The sequence below is a fragment of the Dryobates pubescens genome, chromosome 8 (genome assembly GCF_014839835.1).
Source record: "Dryobates pubescens isolate bDryPub1 chromosome 8, bDryPub1.pri, whole genome shotgun sequence".
In the NCBI taxonomy this organism is placed as follows: Eukaryota; Metazoa; Chordata; class Aves; order Piciformes; family Picidae; genus Dryobates; species Dryobates pubescens.
The window spans coordinates 19761575-19782922 of NC_071619.1; the positions used below are offsets into that span (position 1 = coordinate 19761575).

The 21348-nt window shown below is 40.5% G+C and overlaps 1 protein-coding gene across 2 annotated transcripts in view; it reads left to right on the forward strand.

Annotated features, from left to right (window-relative positions):
- ZSWIM8 (zinc finger SWIM-type containing 8) overlaps positions 1–21348 on the forward strand; it is a 60994-nt gene that overhangs the window by 211 nt on the left and 39435 nt on the right. The window lies entirely within an intron of this gene.

Sequence of the window (21348 nt, forward strand, 5' to 3'; positions counted from 1 at the left end):
GCTGGTTTCATTGTGATGTTCTTTGGACTCTTGGAAGTTGTGAGGCAAGGGAGGTTGGTGGGTGAGGCGATCTGCAGAAAGAAGCTGCGAAGAGGTTACAGTTAGGATCACTGTCAGGATGATTTTTGACCAAAGTTCGAAACTGGAAACTTAGACAAAGCTAAGTGAGTTTTCACCCGCATGTGCCCTACTATATAGTAGTTCTGCTTTCCTGAGTACATTTTGTGGGCTTGCTCTTGGAAATCTGAAAAATCGTTTATGAATAAACTACAGACTTGGCTTTAAATAAACCAGTTGCATGGATTGATATACACTGAGGCTTCATATAGGTTTTTGTAACTGCTATGAAGCTACTCATGTAGATCCATGTAAGTCATTGCATAGAGCAGTCTGTTTTCCTTGTCTGTTTCATTAAGTTTGTCTTTTTTTCTACTAAACTAACATACTTTCTTTGGCAGTAGTAGAGCAAGTGGGCCTTAAGACTGTCACAGAGAGGTCAGCAAATTATGGTGTGTCTACTTCAAGAGTTGTTACATTTCCTTTCCTTTGATAGTAATTTAATAGCAGACAGGAAAATATATAACAATAATAAAAAAGCCCTAAAACCCATATAGCTAATAGCTCTTTGCTTGAATATTGTTTTAAAGTGAAACACAATTTCTATTTTATCCTGACCCATCTGGACCCCATAATTCAGGTGGTTATACCAAGCAGAGCCAGATGTACAGTTAATGGAAATTACACAAGTTCTTTCTACTCTTCCTTGTATCTCTTTTCTTTCAATTCAGTGTCAGCAATTTTCCTGTTATTGGTGACCTTTGTGACCATCACCTGCCTCATTAACATCTCCCACTCTGGAACTGTGAAACTTTGTTCATTTCTGAATGTTTGCCTTAGATGAACAGAGAACGCAGTTTATACTGAATTGTGCTGAAATCTGGTCATGTTACATTATGGACACATGTTCATTTGTCACTGGGTTAGGACCAGTAACTACACTTTGCATTCACCGTAGGCTTTCCAGAGCAGCTCAAATTTAAAATCTTTAGTAGACATGAGAACTATGCCTAGTCCTAGGTATGTAACTGCTTGTGTCTCCTAGTTGAGAATAGTCTAACTGTAGTTGAGGGTGGGATGGAAACAAACAACGCCCCCCCCCCCAACAAACCCAAACCACCCGAAACAAGAGAGAGGGAAGTGCTCAATAGATGTTCGAGTAGCTCTCTTGGATCCTGCTGCTGGGGCACATTCGTTTTAGTATGGAACATTCTCCCGGTGTAATGAAAGGGAACAATGTTGCCACTGTGTTGGGATTTTTTAAGACACGAGTCCTGAACAACAGAAAGAAGCATTTGGCACAAGGCAAAACACGTTAGCTTCATGTTTTGCTTTAAGTCTTGTGGCGTATATTAACTTGCTGAAAAGATGAAGTTTTGAAAACACATCACTGTGGCAATACAGACATCTATTTTGGCACAGGCACATGAAACTGCTTTGTACAGATCTACAGGTCAGAGTGGTGCTTGACAAGGTGATCGTATTTGTTCAACTTGGAAATGCTTTCAGCCAGCTGTTTTGCCGGTGTTCAGTGTATGACTGTGTGTTTTCCCTGGGTCCTGGCCTAGTTCCTTTATCTCTTGACCGAATTAAAAGCAAGCAACAATTAGTCTCTTCTGTCATCCACTTGTTGCATTAAAATGAAAAATCACTTAGGTAGATTGTACATTCTTCCTGTTCTCAGTCTCTTGCCTGATATAAGAAGAGCAATAGCTACCATTATTGTAATAATTGTAGTCAGCTGCACCACATTGAGGTGTTGCTTTTCTGGGTTCTGCAAACCGCATCGGCAAGGCCTGTATTGCTTGTACTTGGTTCACATGGTTTAGGCTTTGTCTGTTGAGAGACTTAATTCTTTTGTACAAAAGTTTTGCTTCAACAAGAGAGATGTTATTAAAGGATACTGTTGCCTGCTTTAGGGCCTTTGCTGGCAAATCCCAGGCTCTGATCAGAGTTATTTTGAGAAGTATGCGAACATGGATTTGCTGCCTAAATAATTCTTTACCTGCTCTGCAAAGTCACGTATGATGCTGCCAACATAGAAGGTTTGCGAGTACTTTACTGTACACAGTGAATTGCAAGCAAGTCTGGTCTGATGAGGAATCTCATCATCTGGAATCTCCTTGCATTTCAGGTCTCTGGTACAGATTTTATAACTTTTGACTCCTCTCTTTTGACAGTGTTTTTGTAGTCGGGAAGAAGTTAGTGTTGAGAATTTGCCAGATCCTGAGGTTGTCAGTTGCAGTGAGTCTTCTAAAATGTTGTAATTATGAATTGAGCTGTCTGTTTTTATTTCCACAGTTTACCATTTGGCAGTGGCCTCTGCTGTAGTTGCCTGTGCAAACCAAAAATGAGCTTAGACACTGAGTTTTTGAGTGTTAAATACTAAAGGAAAACAAGATGGACTATATTCTGCTAGCCTTTTCCCTCCAGTTTGGAGTTCAGCCTGTGTTTTGATTTGGAATCAGTCAGACAAGTTATGTAATAAAAACGATTTCTAGCTTTTTTTCAATTGTTTTCAGTTTTCTTGTGAGCATCCAATTCTTCATTAATTAGTTCAAAGAGAGTCCCCCTGAGACTGATGGAAGTGCGGTTGGCTGGGGAGTCCTCTTCTTGAACCATCCATAGACACCAGTTACAGCTTTCTTACTTTTTGCAGCTGTTTATTTTCTTCTTGGGTATTTTTAATATTATGAATATACTTACTGTAAATTTAACAATAAGGCTTGGGGTAGCTCATTGAAAATATACATAGTATTCACTACAGAGGCTCAGTTTGTTGGAAAGATGATGGAAGGTGGAAAAAAAACCTGAATTTCTCCAAAATGAGCATTCAAAAGGAATTCCTTATGAAATGAGGTGTCCTGAATAGGTACATCATAAAGATAGGGCTGTAACTGGTTAAATTTCCTTCATACAATTTTCACTATGGTGAAGTCCTCTTAAAGTCTTTTTGTATTACTTTCTGAAAAGGAGTCCTCTCTTTAAATGTAGAATTGCTGACGTGAAGGAGGAATGCATTGCATCCACTTTATGGATGTCCTTAGATTTTGAAACTGCACTCATTCTTCACTGTTTCACCTGTGCTGAAATCCCAGGGGAAACTTCAAAGCATGCCAGTTTTGGGAATACTGGGAATCCTTTCATAATTTTTAACCTGTATTGTAGGAATAGCTTGTTCTTTTGCTTGACTACCTTGACTGCTTTTTTTTTCACTCCTTGGTGTTTTTTTTTGTTGTTGGTGGTGGTGGGATTAATGCTTGTAACTGATACTTGACCATTGCCTGTATATATCATTGATTAGCAGCTTTCAGCTGTACTCAGCAGAAATGGGATTCTGCTCTGAAGTTAAGGTGAATGGATGCTTTGAAGAACAATGTCCTTGTAGTGTACACAGAACCATCAGGTTCCACAAGTTGGTTTGTGGCTCCAACTCACTTTGTTCCATATCAAATTACATCCCACCAGTTTGTTAATGAATGCACCCACTTGCATTTTCTCCACTTTTCTAGACAGTCTTTTCTTTCCCAGAAACTTATGATCTACTCATTTCCCTTCTCACTTTTTAGAACTGTTGCATTTTTAATTTGTAATGGAAATAAGCTTAGTGTTTCTGCAAGTGGTTTGTTATCACGGGAAGATTTTTATGATGGAGGTCTTAAGAGTAAATGTTCAAGTATGCTCATTATCTCCCTAAACCCACTGTGGCTTTGTTTATTCTTGAAAACTTCTGCGTTCTTTCCCACTCTTAGTCCTTTCTGTTTCACAGTTTCTGAAGCATAATTGTTTACCAAACACTTAGAAAGTTGCTATAAATACTGTATGATTGCTAAATAGTGTGCTCACAATATTTGTTGCTCGGTGTGTATTTACTTACACCAGCTTCTGCTGGAAGCATGCTGATGAGTTGTATTGAAACTATTTTCTATAGGCAGCTAGGAAGAAAACTTGATTTTTCCCCCCTTTCCATTACTTTAAGCTTGAACTATTGTATATGCATTGCAAAACCCCTTCAGACTTAACTAAAAATTGATGTAGACAGTGATCTCCTAGAAAACATTCTCATTATCCAGCTCCAGACAATTTAGGTTCTTCCAAACTGTTAAAAGTGCCCACAATGTTAAGTTCTGAGCACAGGGCCTCAACTATAAGCTGCAGAGAGGGAATCATTGGCTAAGAATAGACAGAGCCTGAGGTGAGGGATACAGTGATCAAAATCTGAGCAGTGTCTACACTGGTAAAATGACAGTGACTGATTTTCATCAATTTATACAGGCAAAGAATAGGTGACTTAGCAACATTTCTTCCTTGGGATTGCCAGTAACTAATTAATTTGAGTTAACCCTTCCTCAAGTAGTAATTTGCAGAAAGCAGCAGGAGAAACATGTAGGCTCTTTCAAATTTGTACTGTGCTCTTCAGACTCATGTTCTTTTTGGAGAAGAATATTGGTGCCATCCAAAGTCTGTCTGCTCCTTGAGCATGGTGAAGCTGGAAATGAAGACTTAAGTGTTTTGCTGCCATTTTGTTGCTGTGTATTATAAAGTTACAACAGATTTTTTTTTTTCTTCTTCCTACTTTAGTTGTGCCACTGGTATTAAGAGATTAGGTAAACAACTCAGGCCTCCAGAAGGTACCAGGTGTAATATGTCTTATTTATCGTGTTGGGTTTTTTCCTTAGTACAACACATGCCAAATCTGTTTGAGTCCAAATATATCTGTTATAGCATATCCGAGCTCACTAATAACATGAAAACTCCAAAACAGTAACTGTTGAGCAGAAGTATTGTTTAGCTCCCTACTGAGCTTTAGAAGCAGCAGAATTTTTAAAAATATAAATGTTGATGAGAAGATACCACAAATGCTTCTGAAATAAACAGAGGTTAGGTGCCCAAACAGTAAAGACAATCTGAAAGTGAAGGCTTAGATGCTAGTGGAAAACAGGTTTCTCATCCTAGTAAATTAATTGTGTCTACTTCTGTACTCTATTCCATAGTGGCTGGTGATGCTGACTTGCTGTATTGCAGTAGTGAGAGGTCAAGTTCAGGATGGAATTTACTGGGTTGTAATACAAGGTGCAAAGGGGACATTGATTCATTAGAGCTGAAGACACCACAGGGAAACTCTAGACACAATCATTTATCAAGACTGGTTGGCATAATTAAATGCACTGCTTCAGAGCTGAGATGCAGATTTCAGAGGCTATCTGGAAGTCTCTGCTAAACAAAAAGGTGTTTTCACAATGCAGTAATACCTCTGTCTTTTGGAATGATGACAAGTTGAATTACTCTCACACATTTGCCTCTTCATTTGCATTTCCCGGTGTTTCTGAGATAACTGAGTATGTGTACCCTCTCTTCAGAAACTGATACAAGAGAAATCACACAAAGAAGCTACCAGGAAAAGATGCTTTAATATTGCTGAGATTTTGATGACTAGTCCAGTTTTAATGCTTGTGATCTGGCCTTCTTCTTTAGATAAGCTTCTGTTTGTCTCACAAGAAGTGTTGCACATTCTTCGGCTATTCTAATGTCTCATCTTTCTACTGGGAAGTGTCTTGTCTGCTGGGAAATGTCTCATTTTCTCCTGTCTCATCCTTCTACTCGGCTTTCTTCCCAGCTTCCATGGATTTTTCTTTTTGTGTTTGTTTTATCCTTCCTTTCACCTTGAGGAGATCTCTGTTTCAGAAAGTCCAGAGATCACAGATGCTCTATTTGCGTTTCAGGCTGACTGAAGCTACAGAGGTTGTTCTTCTCTGTGGTGTGTTTAACTCTGTGCAAGCAAGGATGAGGCTTGTGAGAATTCAGATTGTGCTCTGCCTTTGTTTCCTTTATCACTCTCTCTCCTTCACCACCCCCACCCCCAAATTTGTGTTTGTTTGCTTGAGTTTATTTGTATCTGTTTATTTTTTAGCGGTAGGTAACTAGGTCTGTCCTGAGGTAAAAACCAAAATGAAGACAAACCATCTCATGATTTCTTTCAGGCTGCACTTCAGTTTTCAAGTGTGTGGCTATCTGGGGAAATGCAGTTCAACAATGAAATACCAACGTCTTCTGATTGTCAAGTGTTTTACACAGAATAACGCATGCTACACCAGCCTTTTCATGCTTTCAAGTTAGGGGTCTTCATGTTTAAAAGTACTGCTTATTTCACTTACTTGAATGCTAACACTAAAAGTTGTCTGCTTGTTTAATTAATGTATTTGAATTTAGTCCGCTACTATAAGTAGGAAGAGTAGGCAGGGGAGTAGTTTTCTGTGTCTTTAGCCAGGACAGTGAGCCCTGCGCTTTGAGTTGTGCCATGTGCCCTCTGTGTATCTTGAAGTCACCTATCAGTGAAGCAGTGGGGAATGAAACAAAAAAATAATTCCTTGCAACTTCTGGAATGTTGCTGCTAAAGACCAGGAGTAAAAGAGACCAGTTTTGGGTTCTTTTTCTGATAGATTATGAAACATGTAGGAGAAGATATTATTCTTGCCCTGATCAAACATCTGGAAGATTTTAAAATTGAGCTTAGTTACTCTTAAGATGCATCTTCTTTCATAGATTCATACAATGGTTTGGGCTGGAAGGGACCTTAAATATCATCTAGTTGCAATTCCCTGTCATGGGCCAGTGACATCTTCCAAGGGACCGGATTGCTCAACCAACTTGGCCTTAAACACCTCCAAGGACCGGGGTATCCACAGCCTCCCTGGGCAGCCTGTTTCAGTATCTCACCACCCTCACTGTAAAGAATTTCTTTCTAATATCCAGTCTAAATCCACCATCCTCAAGCTTCAGTCCATTCCCTCTTGTCCTATCACTACAAGCCCTTGTAAAAAGTCCTTTCTTGGCTTTCTTGTAGGTCCCCTTCAGGTACTGGAAGGCCACTGTAGGGGCTCCCCAGAGCCTTCTTTTCTCCAGGCTGACTCAATTTCAGAACCTGTGTTTTCTCAGTCTGTTTTTTGCTGATGTTCTGCATTGTGGGTTTTGTGACTCTTCACTTGACCATTGGAGACTTTTTTGCATGTTGCTTAGTTCAGAAAGTGATGGGAGTTTTTCTGAAGTCAGTCTTGTTCAGTAGGAGGACATGTCCTCCTAGCTTCATGAATTGCACTAGGCTGTTGTTAGTTCCATGCTCCTTTTGCTCTGGTTTGGTGTTGCCTTTAATCCTAATACAGTGGCATTACCTGTATGCTTGGAGAGCCATCAGTTAAATGTGATTCAATAGATATGTATTCAAGCTTGGGAGCTCCAGCTCAGTTTGAGGAACAGCAATAAAACCATAGCATAACCTATATGGAAAAGTAGCACCTTCGTACAGTCTATATTTTTTGTGGCTTTAGTGAGGAAAGAAGTGAACTGACCAAACCTTTTCAAATACAAAGTACTCAAAGTAAAAATTATTCTTTGTATGAATTGTGGAAGTAGACTTACATGCTGACTTGAGGCCAGGCCCCTTTTCACTCTCTGAAGTAGGATGTACTCCAGTCCACATCTGTTCTGTGGCATTGGTGTAATAACTGTGGTGAGCTTAATTTCTAAGCAAATATATATTCAGTGATTTCAGTTGCTCTGAAAACTTGGTAGAGTATTAGAGATGGTTGAAGTAGTCAGATGGATTATTTCCCCCCCCACCCCCCTTTGGTAGGATAACTAAGTTGCTTTTTTGTAGCTTAGTTTATGAACATTTGTTTGGCTATGATGTCTAGGCTTTTTAAAATGTGAATTTACCCTACTAGCTACTGATATTAACAAAGGTGTCTTCATATTTTTTTAAACCCTTGTAGAATAGAAGGAAAATATCTAGGCATTAGTGTTAGTCTGGTGAATGGGAGAGAGCTTTTATGTCCTATCAAGTTCTTGATAGTCTGTGGTTGCTAATACAGTTTGTTCTAGTGTGCTGAGGAAGGGTTAACACAGTGAATTAAATGTTAACAGTAGGGAATTTGAAACAAGAAATAAAGATTTATTAAAAAAAAGAATGGCAAAGATCATAGGGTAGTCTTTTAAACAAGCAAAGAAAACCTTCTCTTCCCCCAGTATATCTTTGAGGAAACAGGAATGGACAGCAGTGATTTGAAACTTGGCACTTTGGCCACGGCAACCCCATGCAGAGCTACAGGCTGGGGTCAGAGTGGCTGGAGAGCTGCCAAACGGAGAGGGACCTGGGGGTGCTGATTGACAGCTGCCTAAACATGAGCCAGCAGTGTGCCCAGGTGGCCAAGAGGGCCAATGGCATCCTGGCCTGTATTAGGAATAGTGTGGCCAGCAGGAGCAGGGAGGTCATTCTGCCCCTGTACCCTGCATTGGTTAGGCCACACCTTGAGTCCTGTGTCCAGTTCTGGGCCCCTCAGTTTAAGAAGGACATCGAGACACTTGAGCGTGTCCAGAGAAGGGCAACAAGGCTGGGGAGAGGCCTTGAGCACAAGCCCTATGAGGAGAGGCTGAGAGAGCTGGGATTGTTTAGCCTGGAGAAGAGAAGGATCAGGGGTGACCTCATTGCCCTCTACAACTACCTGAAAGGTGGTTGTAGCCAGGAAGGGGTTGGTCTCTTCTCCCAGGCAACCAGCACCAGAACAAGGGGACACAGTCTCAAGCTGCGCCAGGGGAGGTTTAGACTCGAGGTGAGGAGAAAGTTCTTCACTGAGCGAGTTGTTCGCCATTGGAATGTGCTGCCCAGGGAGGTGGTGGAGTTGCTGTCCCTGGAGGTGTTCAAGAGGAGACTGGACATGGCACTTGGTGCCATGGTCTAGTCATGAGGTCTGTGGAGACAGGTTGGACTCGATGATCCTTGGGGTCTCTTCCAGCCTTAGCGATACTGTCATACTGAAAAGGTTCTCTTAATGCTAGTTACAAAACTGGGATCAGAGACCATTGTCTGATGTCCTGGTTAATACACAGTACTTTGTTCCAGAGGAAGAAAGGAATGTACAGCTTCAAAAAATTTTTATGTATGTTTATGAACATGCAGAGTAAATGTTTGGCTATTTAGAATATCTATAATTAATCTGGGATTGTGTTTATTTTTTTACTTTTAAGTAACATTTGCCAAGAGTCAAACCCAATTGATTCTTTAGTTATTAAAGAATAAGAATGTTCATAAGATTTCTTTGCTCTTTTTAGACTGACAACTTTTCTTTGTCATCTAAATGTAAGAATGTAAAGCAGTTATAAGAGTAAATTAATACTGACTTAACTAGAAGTTATTTTTTCAACTTTATTTTAATGCACTTTATCTGTATTAATGGCTTTCCTCCCTCCTTCTGTTTTGTGCCACTCTTCTTAGCCCTCCAAATGTAAAATTCAAAGCACATGTGTATCAATTAGTTAAAACTTAAAAAAAGATTCAAGAGCAGTGATTCATAGTATGTCAAACAGTTAAAATAACTGGTTCTTACTTGAAAATACCATATCAGATGTTTCTAAGTTACCTCCTCTGAAGTGAGGCTGTGTGGTCTTGAGCATGAAGAGTTAGGGTTACCAACCAGAAGATTCTCATAATTTGATGCATCATTTCTTCCTCGTTTTTTTTGCCTGTAGAATGGCAGTAATGTTTTGGCAAGGCTGTAGATACTTGTGTAGCATTTTTAACAGAAAATATGAAAAAATATGGGTTTGAGCATATTTCCTGACGGTTCTTTAAACATCATGGATAAGGCCTGTGGAAACTGCGCTTTAGATTAATTCACCTATATTTGCTTCCATACAGCTGAAAACGTACTGTGTTTGAAAAGAATGAAATAAAGGAGCTTGGTCAAGTGGTGATCTTCCTATTACCTAAAATCTTTTGGAATTGTGTATTTTGAGAAAAGTGATGCTGTGAAAAATACCTGGTTTTAATGAAATATCATTGCTATTATGAATCGTTTTAAGTGTTTCTGTATTGCAGTAAAAACCTAAGAAAGGGGGAAATGTCAGTATTTACCAGCATCAGTTACGAGAAGCTTGAATGTGTTTAAGATACTGGGAACTCTGTGTTGATTTTTCAGTTTTCACCCAAATCTCTGCTGGTGTGTGGTTAGTACTGAAAAAAAGTTGAAAGAGAAGACATTCTCTTTTCACAGAAGAGGGAAAGCAGAAAAGATTGCAGAGTAGTATCTTTAAACAAATTGTTAACATCCTCATTCTGCTGCTGTGAGTAGGAGGACCTGAGTGTTATTTCTTGATACCTCAGTGACTTTTGTGGCTTTTTTTTTTTTTTTTTTTCTCCTCTGAGGTTTGGTTTGTGGCTGTGAGACATGTAGTAGAGCTTTCAAGCTTCTTCTTTTCATGTGGGATAAGGATTGGCATATAGAAGAAAGGAAGAGGATAAACGGGTAAGATGGAGGGAGGAAGACAAAATCTGTCCTCAAAAGAAATCCTGTCCCTTTGTGGGAGAAAAGCTGGATGCTGGAGGGGAGAATATATTTGAGAGACTGAAAAAAAAGGAGGTTGTGTTCTGTGGTGTCCAGTTTTGTTTTCCCCTTTTGTACTTTCTATAGGTGATGCAAGGGAAGTGAAAGAGAATTTATGTCTTGTTAGAGGAGGAACTTTCTCCAACCCTAAGATACTAAGAAGTGCTCAGATGGATGGCTGACTTTGAGTGAGAGGAAATGTAATTGCTTCAGGTTGAGAGCTTGAAGAGGGCTGGGGACTGCTGGCTTTGTAAACCTGTGTCCCACTGCTGTGATTCAGGCTGGTCAGGGACTGCTGTGCTGCACCTTTGAACTGTGGTGGAAGAACACAGAATTGGAGGATGTTGCTGAGCGGGCTTTGTAATCCTTCATAAAGCCATAGACCTGGGGTTAGATTTAGAGAGATATTTTACAAAACCAAAGAATATAAAAAGAGAAGTCAGGTAAGATATTTTTCAAAAGCATTTGGATATCTGACTCCTTTTGACTACTGTCTGTGAAGCAGATTTTTAAACCTATAATGGTTTCCTGTTGATGATACCAAGATGTGGTATCTTCTTTTAATTCTGGACAGATGATTTTTGTTTGGTTGGTTTTTTAATTTAATTTTTTTTTTTTTTAATCCTGGAGGTGAGAATACCTCATTCTTGAGCTGTTCTTTTCAGACAATAACTTTCCCATCATCCCCCACAAAAGTGGCCTGATCTCATTCTGATACGCTCAGTAATGATTTGGTGTTTGCCAGTGCATTTGTTTTGGTGGCCATGTGATACTGCTCTGGGATTTAGGCACAGGAAAAAAGCTGGTTAGAGATTAATTTTGCCTGTAATATTAAAGGATGGATACTCATGGTAGAAAGCAGCACATTAAGCAGTAGTGGTTGCATGGTGTTTAGTACGACTTCCTTTCAGTATCTGAAAACGTATCACTAGTTCCTGACAGAGGTTTGTCCTTAGCAGTGATGCAGTCTGGCATCATCTACATTCAGAAAAATGTCTGATCCCTGGTGGTCTTTGAAGGTTGGTTTGTTTGTTTGGTGTTTTTTTCCTCCATAGGCTACTGGAAAGAATTTGGAAATCTGTGCTTTTAAAATACCTTGTATGGGGCAGAAATGGGAATAACTGAGCCTTGATTTCTGCAAATAGGAGCTGTTTGATGTCTGTGCTCTGAATGCACAATCCTGGTTATGCGGTAGGCTTTCTGCATGGTGTGACAGAGCGAGGAGTAACAGTGCAGGGGGAAATTACTTGCCTGAAGCTGATCTGCTTCATCAGCTGTAGGGTAATTCTGAATTCAAGCTGCCCAATTTGTCATGAAACCTTGGCCAGCACTGGCATGAATACGGTGTTTTGTAGCACTGTCTGTCTTGCTTTACAAAAATCTGCTGTTCATTTTAGGGTTTCTAATAGCTGTTGGTTGCTTACCCAGGCTGCTTGTTTTTATGAAATGAATTCTGTTTTTTTTTTAGGGAGGGAAATGCAGGGGTGTTTGGATTAAGAATTCTCCTGTCTGCATTTCCAGAGGAGGTTGTCAAATTGTGAATGGGCCAATGCCTGCTTAATGCTGGAATTACAGTTTGGGATCTCAATCATGTTAGAGTAGGTGAGAGCTGAGGAAAGAATTTACCAGGATTTTGCTCTTGAGATGAAGAGCTTATGAAGAGACAAATAGATCTCATCTGGCATAAGGCATGGACATAACATCAAATATTACAGTTTCCTCAGCACAGCCTTGTGCAGGAGATTTTCAGTTACTGCATAGAAGAAGCAACAGAGTTAAATGGAAAATACACCTTGCTGGTCTGGATTTGCCTTGTGTTTGGAGAGGTTCTGACGTTGGCTCAGAGCAGATGTTTTATGTAGGCGAGTTGTAAAAGTTTACCAAAATCTAGTGTGAACCATGAGGCAGAATTTAGGAGACTATGAGCTTAGGAATTTAAGTTTAGTGATGGAAGAATGTGCTGGTCTCGGGAACCAAATTGTGGATTTTGGTTTCATCTTTGTTTCCTTCCCCTCCCCCACAAGAGAGTGTTTCTGTTACCAAATGTAACTTGTAGCTTTCCACCTCTGTTTTGTCCTGAAGACTTGGTTCAAGCATTTGTTTTCTAGAGATCTGTTTTATTATATAGGAGCTATGATGCTTTAAATACATAAAGAAGTCACGTTTGTAAGGAAAGAAGGGAAATCTGGTTTTCAGCCAGCTGACTTTTGGAGTGTTGAAAATGTTTTCAGATGTGCAGCTTTTCTTTGGTCTACTAATTGCAAGGGGATCTTTGAGGCATGATTGCACAGCAGGTTGTCTGCTTGGCAAGTAAAATTTACTTGGGTGTATTGAAACTCTTTAGTCATGTTTACCAGTGGTGAAAAGAGGAATAACATAACAGGAGTGGTTATTTTTCTTACTAACATCTCGTGCTGCTCTGAAGAGAGAATTCCTTCAGATGTTTTGCCTTCAGAGGTGTTCTTGCTGACACAGGAAACCGTAGATGAAATTGGGAGGGGTAGAAGCAAGCAGCTGCTTTAAGGGGTATTGAGAAGTTTACCTCCATCTTCATGTACATTGTAGCCTCTTGCCTTGAGGAGCTGTTCTTACTCCTTAAAAAAGTCCTGTAGGAGAAAGAATTGGCCTTGTTCTTCTAGCACGGGTCTGCTCAGCAGTACTAAGCTCCCCAGTACTGCCAGTACTACATTACTTGGTTTACTTATAATTTCTCCCTATTGATTAAGTTGTGACTGGAGTTAACAGTATCACCAAGGGCTGTTGTTGCATTAGGACTCTAACAGAGTGGGATGAAAGAATGTTTATGGCTCATTTTGTGGAGGTTTCCAAACAGAGTTGTATTTGGATCATCTGACAAGGTGATCTGAGTAGCTGGTCTGGCAGTCAGAGGGCATCGAACTTGCTTTCCATGTGTCTCATGTTCTCATCCTGTGTGGTACAGGGCTGGGAAGTCTGATTTCAGGAGAGAAGTCTCATTTGGAGAGAGTGTGGGAAGAAAAAGGTATCATTTCCTCACAAGCCTCTAGAAATTGAGGGAAAGTAAATGCTCCACAAATTAATGTGCACTATATAGGCTAATGTAAGAACCCCTGCTGTTCATCTGTGTGCATGTGCTTGTTTCAACATTGATTTAGCTTTAAGAGAATGGGCACTGGAAACTAGAACATCTCAAATCTTTTCTGAAGTTAGATCATGACCACTTTCTAGACCTGGAGAAAGTTTTTGCTAACAGGCAAGCAATAATAAGAGTTAAGTCAGCCTTTTTTTTAGTTTGTTTTAATGCTCTGTATGCATGTAGAGAGTGAGTGTAGAAAACTGTTCTGAAATGGATTCGTAAGAAACTTTTACATTTAAAGTTTTGGTGGATGGTGTGGTGGTGTGTGTGTGTGGGGGTTTTGTTTGTTTAGTTTTGGGTGGGGGTTTGTGTGTGTTTGGTTTTTGTTGTTGTTGTTTTAATTCAGATGACCAGAAGGGGAACTGTAAGTCTTAGCAGGTACTTGGAAAAAAAATCACCCGCTCATCCACTATGAATCTACAGTGTGATTTAGTATTCTAGTCTGCAAATCTGCAGGCCTGGATGGATATCAAAAGAGTGTTATTTGTTTGATATTTTGATGTATTTTGAAGGAGTGCCTTACTGAAGAAATTATCTCTTGCTTCCTAAAATGTCTTCATCTTGAAGCCAGAAGTCATGATCTCAGGATGTGTTTATGCAGTCTTCCAAATAAAATATTTTCCTCATTTTAAGGGGAAATAGAAATACAGCAACAAAAAGGTAGTTTGAGCTATTAAATGTTTTGACTTGCCTGTATTCGCTGTTTGTGATGCAATTTTCAGAAATTTGAGATTAAATTTGACTCTGTGCTATGGCTTTTGCTGTAAGTATTGGAGACTTTGGAGGTGAATGTCACATCCTCTTGTGATAAAACAAACCTTTTTGCATTGCATTAAAAAAAAAAGGGCTATTCTTAAAATGTCATCCTGCTGGCTGCAAAGGAATTGATTTGGTGGTATTTGCTGCAGTCTTGTCAGTTAAGTGTGAGGTTCCCCATTCAGGATTGCAATTTGCTCATCTGGGATTTGTATTTTTAAGGATTTTTGGCTATGAATCTCATCAGTCTTATCCAATAAATGCTAATGAAAAAGTTCTGTTGCTTATTCATATTCTTAACTGTTGGATTTTACTCATGAGAGTGAAAGAGGCATTTGGAGATGGTCCCTGGATCTCTCCTTGGCGACAGCCTCCAGAACTGCAAGCTTTGTGATCCAGTTTGTGGATCACGTGGCATAAATCCCAAGGAAAAGGGACCCGCCAAAGTTAAAGTCTCCTTAGACATGGCTCCCACGAGTCGAATCTCGTGGAGCAGTGTTGTCTTAGCAGCGCAAGGGAAGCCGCGCTGCTGGCACGTTTCCAGGGAACAGCTGCAGTTCACGGCAGGCAGGGTAGCTCCAGCATGGGCCAGGAATCAGGACCCCAGGGTAGGCAGGTCCGGGGAGAAGCCAGGTCCGTGTGCTGCAGGCTAAGCTCTCAAATTTTGCCGCGAATGTAGTGAGTCCAAGCCCAACGTGAGTTCCAGAACCCGTCCAAAAATGAGCCCCAGACTGCTTTCTGGTCACTCTCTTTAAGATTTCTCTAGACAATGTGTCCAGTGCCAATATATACTGGGCATGAAGAACCCAGCCAGTCACAATTCCAGATCCCAGTGTGGGTGAATACACGTGGGAATACACATGAGGACTTCAGCTCCTGGCGGGAAGAATGGCGCCTTTTTTACCTTTCCGTGCTCAAGCCACCGGGAGAGGGGAAAGGAATTCGTGCCTTTGTCTTGCCCCATTCAAACCTCCACAGATGGAGGTGAGGAAAGGGAGGTTTGGAGCACCCTACATTATTCTTAGCACAATTTCACCGCTGCAGAATGGTTATGGGATGCATGTAGAGATGTATAATTCTAGCTGAGGAAATAAGAGATATAAGGAAATCTTGTAAACACAGATCCCATTAGGGGTTTAATACTGTTAGTAAGCTTATGGGGGCAATAGCAGTGGAGGAAGAACAAAACAGAAAAGAAGCAGACCTGTTCCTAATTTAAAAAAAACCCACCTGCTGTATTTAGTTGGTAACTTTCCTTCTGTGCTGTTCACAGGCATTAAGAAGGGTAATGTGCAAATTCAGCAGGTAAATTACAGGGTCAGAAAAAAATATAACCACGTAACCCTGATAGTGTGTGGTTGGTTTTGTTTTTTTTTTTTGGTTGCTTGTTTTATCCTGTGAGCAAATCAGTTTACTAGTGATTCAAACTGAACCTTGATTTGCTCTCTGGAGTATTTTGCTAATTGTTTGATCACTTAGTTCTCTCTGGGGCTAGGTTTTCAGTTATTTAGAAAAAAAAAAGAAAAGCTGTATATCTGTTTGTGTGTGAGTGTATATATAGATGTTCATTCTTGAGTAGTGAGAATATCATCCTGCCATAGAACCCTAGTGGAGAAAGCCCTATTTTTAGAATATTTCCTGTGGCTAGCTGTGCCTGAAATACCTGATGAGTGTATTACAGTGCCCTGTCCTTGTTTTTCTAGATCAGTTTAGCAGAACTTGCTAGCCTGTTATGAGTATGTGGACATGGTAAAAACACAAAAATGCTGAGAGAAAACAAAACTGAAGGAGTGCTCAGGACAGAGTACTCCCTTGCATCATCTTTTCTGAGCAAGCTTGATTAATAATCAGTCAGCAGCATTGTATGTAGCATCCATTCTCCATCACTTGATCCGTATTCTTGCCTTATCTAACCTTCTTGGTTTGAAACAGCATGTGAAAAAATGGTGGAGGTGTACTCCAGCAAAGGCTACTGTTCTCTGTTGTTGTAGCTGGCTTTGTGAATGCTGAGGTTGTTTGCAGGGAATTCGTTTGGAGTGGGTGAATGCGAAAAACAAACAGCTGAAACTTTCTTCTTTCTTGGTACAGCAGGTGTTCCAGTGTAAAGGAATTGCTTGTTTTTTTAGGATTGACATTGCTTGAGTAGTTGAGGGACCAGGAACTCCTAGCTTCACAACTGTTTCCTTCATCTGTAAAAAATAAATAAACTCCTACTTTTTAGCATTGCTTGTTTTTTTCACAAAGAACATTGTGGGTATTTTTCTGTTCATATAAGATGGCATGGAATGATCAATCTGAAGCAGAGGAATGCTTGCTAATTTAAGACATCTGGGAATCAGTATTTGAATATTGCACTGCATCTTCAGCTTTTCAGATACTTCATTCTCCATGTGGTCAAGCTGGACCAGAACTGGTTGTGTGGGGCAGCTTCTTTTGTCAATTCGGCTGTCCCAAGACTACTGAAGGATACTCCTAGTACATTGCAGATGTGCTGTATTCTTTAATACTACATGAAGTTTGGGTGATTGTATGATCACAGAATCACAGAAAACATCTGGTTGGAAAGAGACCTCAAAGATCATGCAGTCAAACCTTCAACCCGGCACTGAAGGGTCAATACTAAACCACGTCCCTAAGTGCCAGGTCCACATGCTGTTTAAACACCTCCAGGGATGGTGACTCCACCACTGCCCTGGGCAGACCATTCCAATGTTTGATAACCCTCTCTGTGAAGAGGTGTATTTCCTAGCATCCAGCCTGATACTAGCTACCTGTCTTGTAAGTCTGCGCTTGAAAGCTACAAACCAGCAAGCAGACAGAAATGTATCCTTACTGCTTATACAGGTTACAAGTGTATTAATTAATTCCTGAAGATATTCCCTTTCTGATTTAGGTATGTGATGGTTAAATATAATACTTGCTTTGCTTGCCCATCTTTGAGAGTTTTCATCACCTTTTGGTTTAAAGGGCTATCAGAGAGAAAATACGTTGCTGATTTAAGTCAAGGGGCATTTTGCTGGTAGTCAAAGCAAGCAGAAATTTTTAAAGTTCACTCTCTAGTAACAGATTTAACTTTGTACATGGCAACTCCCGTGAAAGCCATGTAATACTTACCATTTTAAAAATTAGATTTGTAAAACAGGTTTAATAACACCCCCATGTACCTCCTTCATTGGTCAAGATTGCATTCTGTTTATTCTTGTTGGTTTTACTGGTCATCAGAAGTGCTTCTCTTAATTTTATTCATATCCTTTTTCTATGTATAGTTGTCTGTCTTTGTTCCACTCTGTTACATTTTGGACTGCTGCCAGTAGGAAAGGTGAGGGGGAAATGTGAGATGGGGACTGGAGAGAGGTGTAAAATCAAGGCTGTAGACTCATCTCTAAAAACATAATGCAGGTTAGTGTACCGTTTTCTCTTGAGGTATATATAGCAAAAGCAATGTGTCCTGTCTTTGTACTGTTTCTTAGCTATTGCTGTGAGATTTGCATTTTTTCACTTGTACATACAGTTTATTTTTAGATCTGCATGTGATGTAAAAGCAACCTGATGGAAATAATGTAATCAGATAAGAAATACATTAAGTGCTTGGCCCAGTTGTTTTTTATTTCAGGTCCATTAATAACTCTTTGGTATTCTCCTGGTCCCTATTTTGCTGATTATTCAAGCAGTTCCTTTTGTATTTGTCTATCATGGAAACTAGTTATTGTACTGAAGGAATAATAGCTCAGTCTGAACATGATCTGTTTTTATGAACAATTGTTTACTGTGACTTGTTCCAGCCTAACCTGTGTTAGGGAAAGTTAGGTAATGTAGCTATGTGTGCACCTGTGTCAGGAAGCTCTGCTAGCACAGATGTTGTTTCCACTGGTGTTTCTGGGTGCTTTTGTGCATAACTTGTGTTGGCTGTTTTGGGGTTAGGGATTTTTTTGATTGTTGTTGTTCCTGCAGGAATTATTATATTAATGTTTGAGTTGTTACAAAATGGCTATAAAAGTCAAACCTGTAATTCCTGTAAAGCAGGATCTAAAATGGTAGGATAGTCCTCATCAATGCTGTCTATTCTACATAGCAGTAAGTAGATGAGATGTGATTTGTTCAGAATGGTTTAGATATGCTTGATCAGGTATAGAGTAGCCTGGCAAAATCCTTTCCTGACCTGGGTTTTGCAAGTCGTTTAACACATGAGAATTGTTTGAAATTGCTTGTGCTTTGCTTGTAGCTTTTATCTTCCAAGACTTGAAATGTTTCCTTTGTTCTGCTTGGGTCATCATGTCTGCTTCCCAAGAGGAAGCAGTGATTCTTGCTAGTTTTTCCTCCACAATTTAAAAGGATCTCCTCCCTTGGATAGACTTATCTTGCAGATTTGTCCATTTTGTAGTAGCTTTGATTTCACTACTGGGTTTTTTGCGTGTGGTTGTTTGTTTGTTTGGGGTTTTTTATATCAAATTTGCAGTCTTTCTTGATGCCCTTGTCTTTGCTTTCTGAACAGCTTTGTTGTTTTCTCCTTTTCTGTTAGCAGACATTTTGTCTCTGGCACAAAACACATTGATTGTAGAACCTGAGAGTACCTGTTTTATTGATAATACTTTTTAATACAAGTGTCCACCAACCACGGATTTGCATATCTAGAGACAACTTTTCTGATGCATCTGTCTTTGGTTGGGACTCAAAGGAGACTATTTGAAATCTAATTGGAGCACCTAACTCAGACCATCCAGCTGACTTTACAGGAGGCCTAAGGGGGAAAGAAGCTGTGATGCTCTGCTTCACATTCTAAGGAAGTGTCTCACCTTGGCTACATGGGGGAATACCTGCTTGAAACTTAAGGCTGCTGAACTTAATTAATTTTGTATTTACCTTGTGTGCCAAGTTAGCAACTGCAAATTCACCCACTCTTAAAGTAACATTGAAAAAAATATTTCCTACTTTTCAGTTATTTTTGCTATTTCTTTTCCATGTCTATTTTCCCTTGTAGAAAATTCAGCATTTTAGAAAGATGCATGGTTTTATAGATTATCACTTTTTAGATTCCCAAACAGGTTTTACTGCTTTCATCTTACTCTAAAAGCGTCTCAGCTGTATGCTGTGAATGCCTAACTGTGGATTATGGTATGGCAGATAATTGGCCACCTGTCTTCTGCTAATGACCACTAACACAGTACAGCTGATGAATTGGTTAACGAGTTCAGTGCAAAGTCAGCCTGTTACCTTAGTTCACTGGGTAAAAACTCTTGAAATCAAGCTGGCTGACTTGCACTGGACTTCCACTGGAGCAGATGAGGAGGTCTCGTGTTGTCCTCCCACTTAGAAGAAATGTTTTCTCAGGAGAGGTAATTTCCATAACACTTGTCATAGTATTTTTCTTCAGCTAGTTTAGTTTAGCTTGAAAGAGAACAGCCATGCTATGTAATGCAGAGACTGGAGTGATTGTACAACTGCTTCTAGTACTAGTACCACTGAGAACTAGTAACTGATTGTATGTGTGTACTAATGCATTGCAACAGTAAAGTCATGTCTTTTTAAGAGTGAGGTGTACTGATAGAATAATAATAATGTACCTTCATTGCCTTTTTTTTTTTTTTTTAATCAGCTCTGCCTCTAGCATTTCTAATCTAACCTACACACCTGGTACCAAATCCTTGTATAGAAGAATGCCATCCAGGCCACAGGCTTGTAGCTCTTAGGAAAATGTGCAGGTGTTTCACCCAGTACTGCACAGGGTTTTTTTGAGTCTTGTACCTTGCAGAGGTTGTTTAGATGTTATCTCTTTTTCTGGTATTGTCTAGTAAAAACTTGGGTCAAGTGCCTCTATACTAAAAGTGAGTGAAGATCAGGTTCATGACCATCTGAAGAACCTGAAAGTGTTCAAGTCCATGGGATGTGATGAGATAACTCCCACAGGTGCTGAGGGAAAAAGTCATGGCAGTCCAGGGAAGTCCCCACCTACTGGAAAAGGGGAAACATAACTCCCATTTTCAAGAAGGGAAAAGGATGACCCAGTGAACTATAGGCCAGTTAGTCTTACCTCTGTGCCTGGTAAGATCATGGAGTAGATCCTCCTGGAGGCACTGCTGAGGCAGAAGAATAACAAAGAGGTGATTGGGCACAACCAGCACGGCTCCACCAAGGGCAAATCCTGCCTGACAAACCTGGTGGCTTTGTATAAGAAGGTCACAACATTAATAGATGAAGGCCGAGCAATTGACATCATTTACCTGGACCTGACCAAAGCCTTTGACACTGTCCCACATGACATCCTGATCTCCAAGCTGGTGCAGAATGGGTTTGATGGATTCAGTGGATAACTAGCTTGATGGACACATCCAAAGGGTGGCTGTCAATGGGTCCATGTCCAAGTGGAGGCCAGTGACAAGTGGAGTCCCTCAGGGATCAGTATTGGGATCAGTCTTGTTCAACATCTTTGTTGGTGACATGGACAGTGGCATTGTGTGCACCCTCAGCAAGTTTGCTGATGACACCAAGCTGTGTGGTGTGGCAGACATGCTGGAGGGAAGGGAGGCCATCCAGAGGGGCATTGACAGGCTGGAGTGGTGAGCCCATGACAACTTCATGAGGTTCAACAAGACCAAATGCAAGGTCCTGCATCTGGGTTGGGGAAATCCCAAGCACCAGTATAGGCTGGGCAGTGACTGGCTTGAGAGCAGCCCAGAAGAAAAGGACAGTTGCTGATGGATGAGAAGCTCAACATGAGCCACCACTATGCACCTGCAGCCCAGAAAGCCAATCACATCCTGGGCTGCATCAAGGGAAGCATAGCCAGCAGGTTGAGGGAGGTGATTCTCCCTCTACTCTGCTCTGGTGAGACCCCACCTGGAGTACTGTGTCCAGTTCTGTAGCCCCTATTACAGGAAGGATCTGTAGGTGCTGGAGCATGTCCAGAGGAGGGCCACAAGGGTGATTACAGATCTGGAACACCTCTCCTATGAGGACAGACTGAGGGAGTTGGGGCTATTCAGTCTGGAGATGAGAAGGCTCCAAGGAGATCTAATTGTGGCCTTCCGGTATCTTCAGAGGGCATAC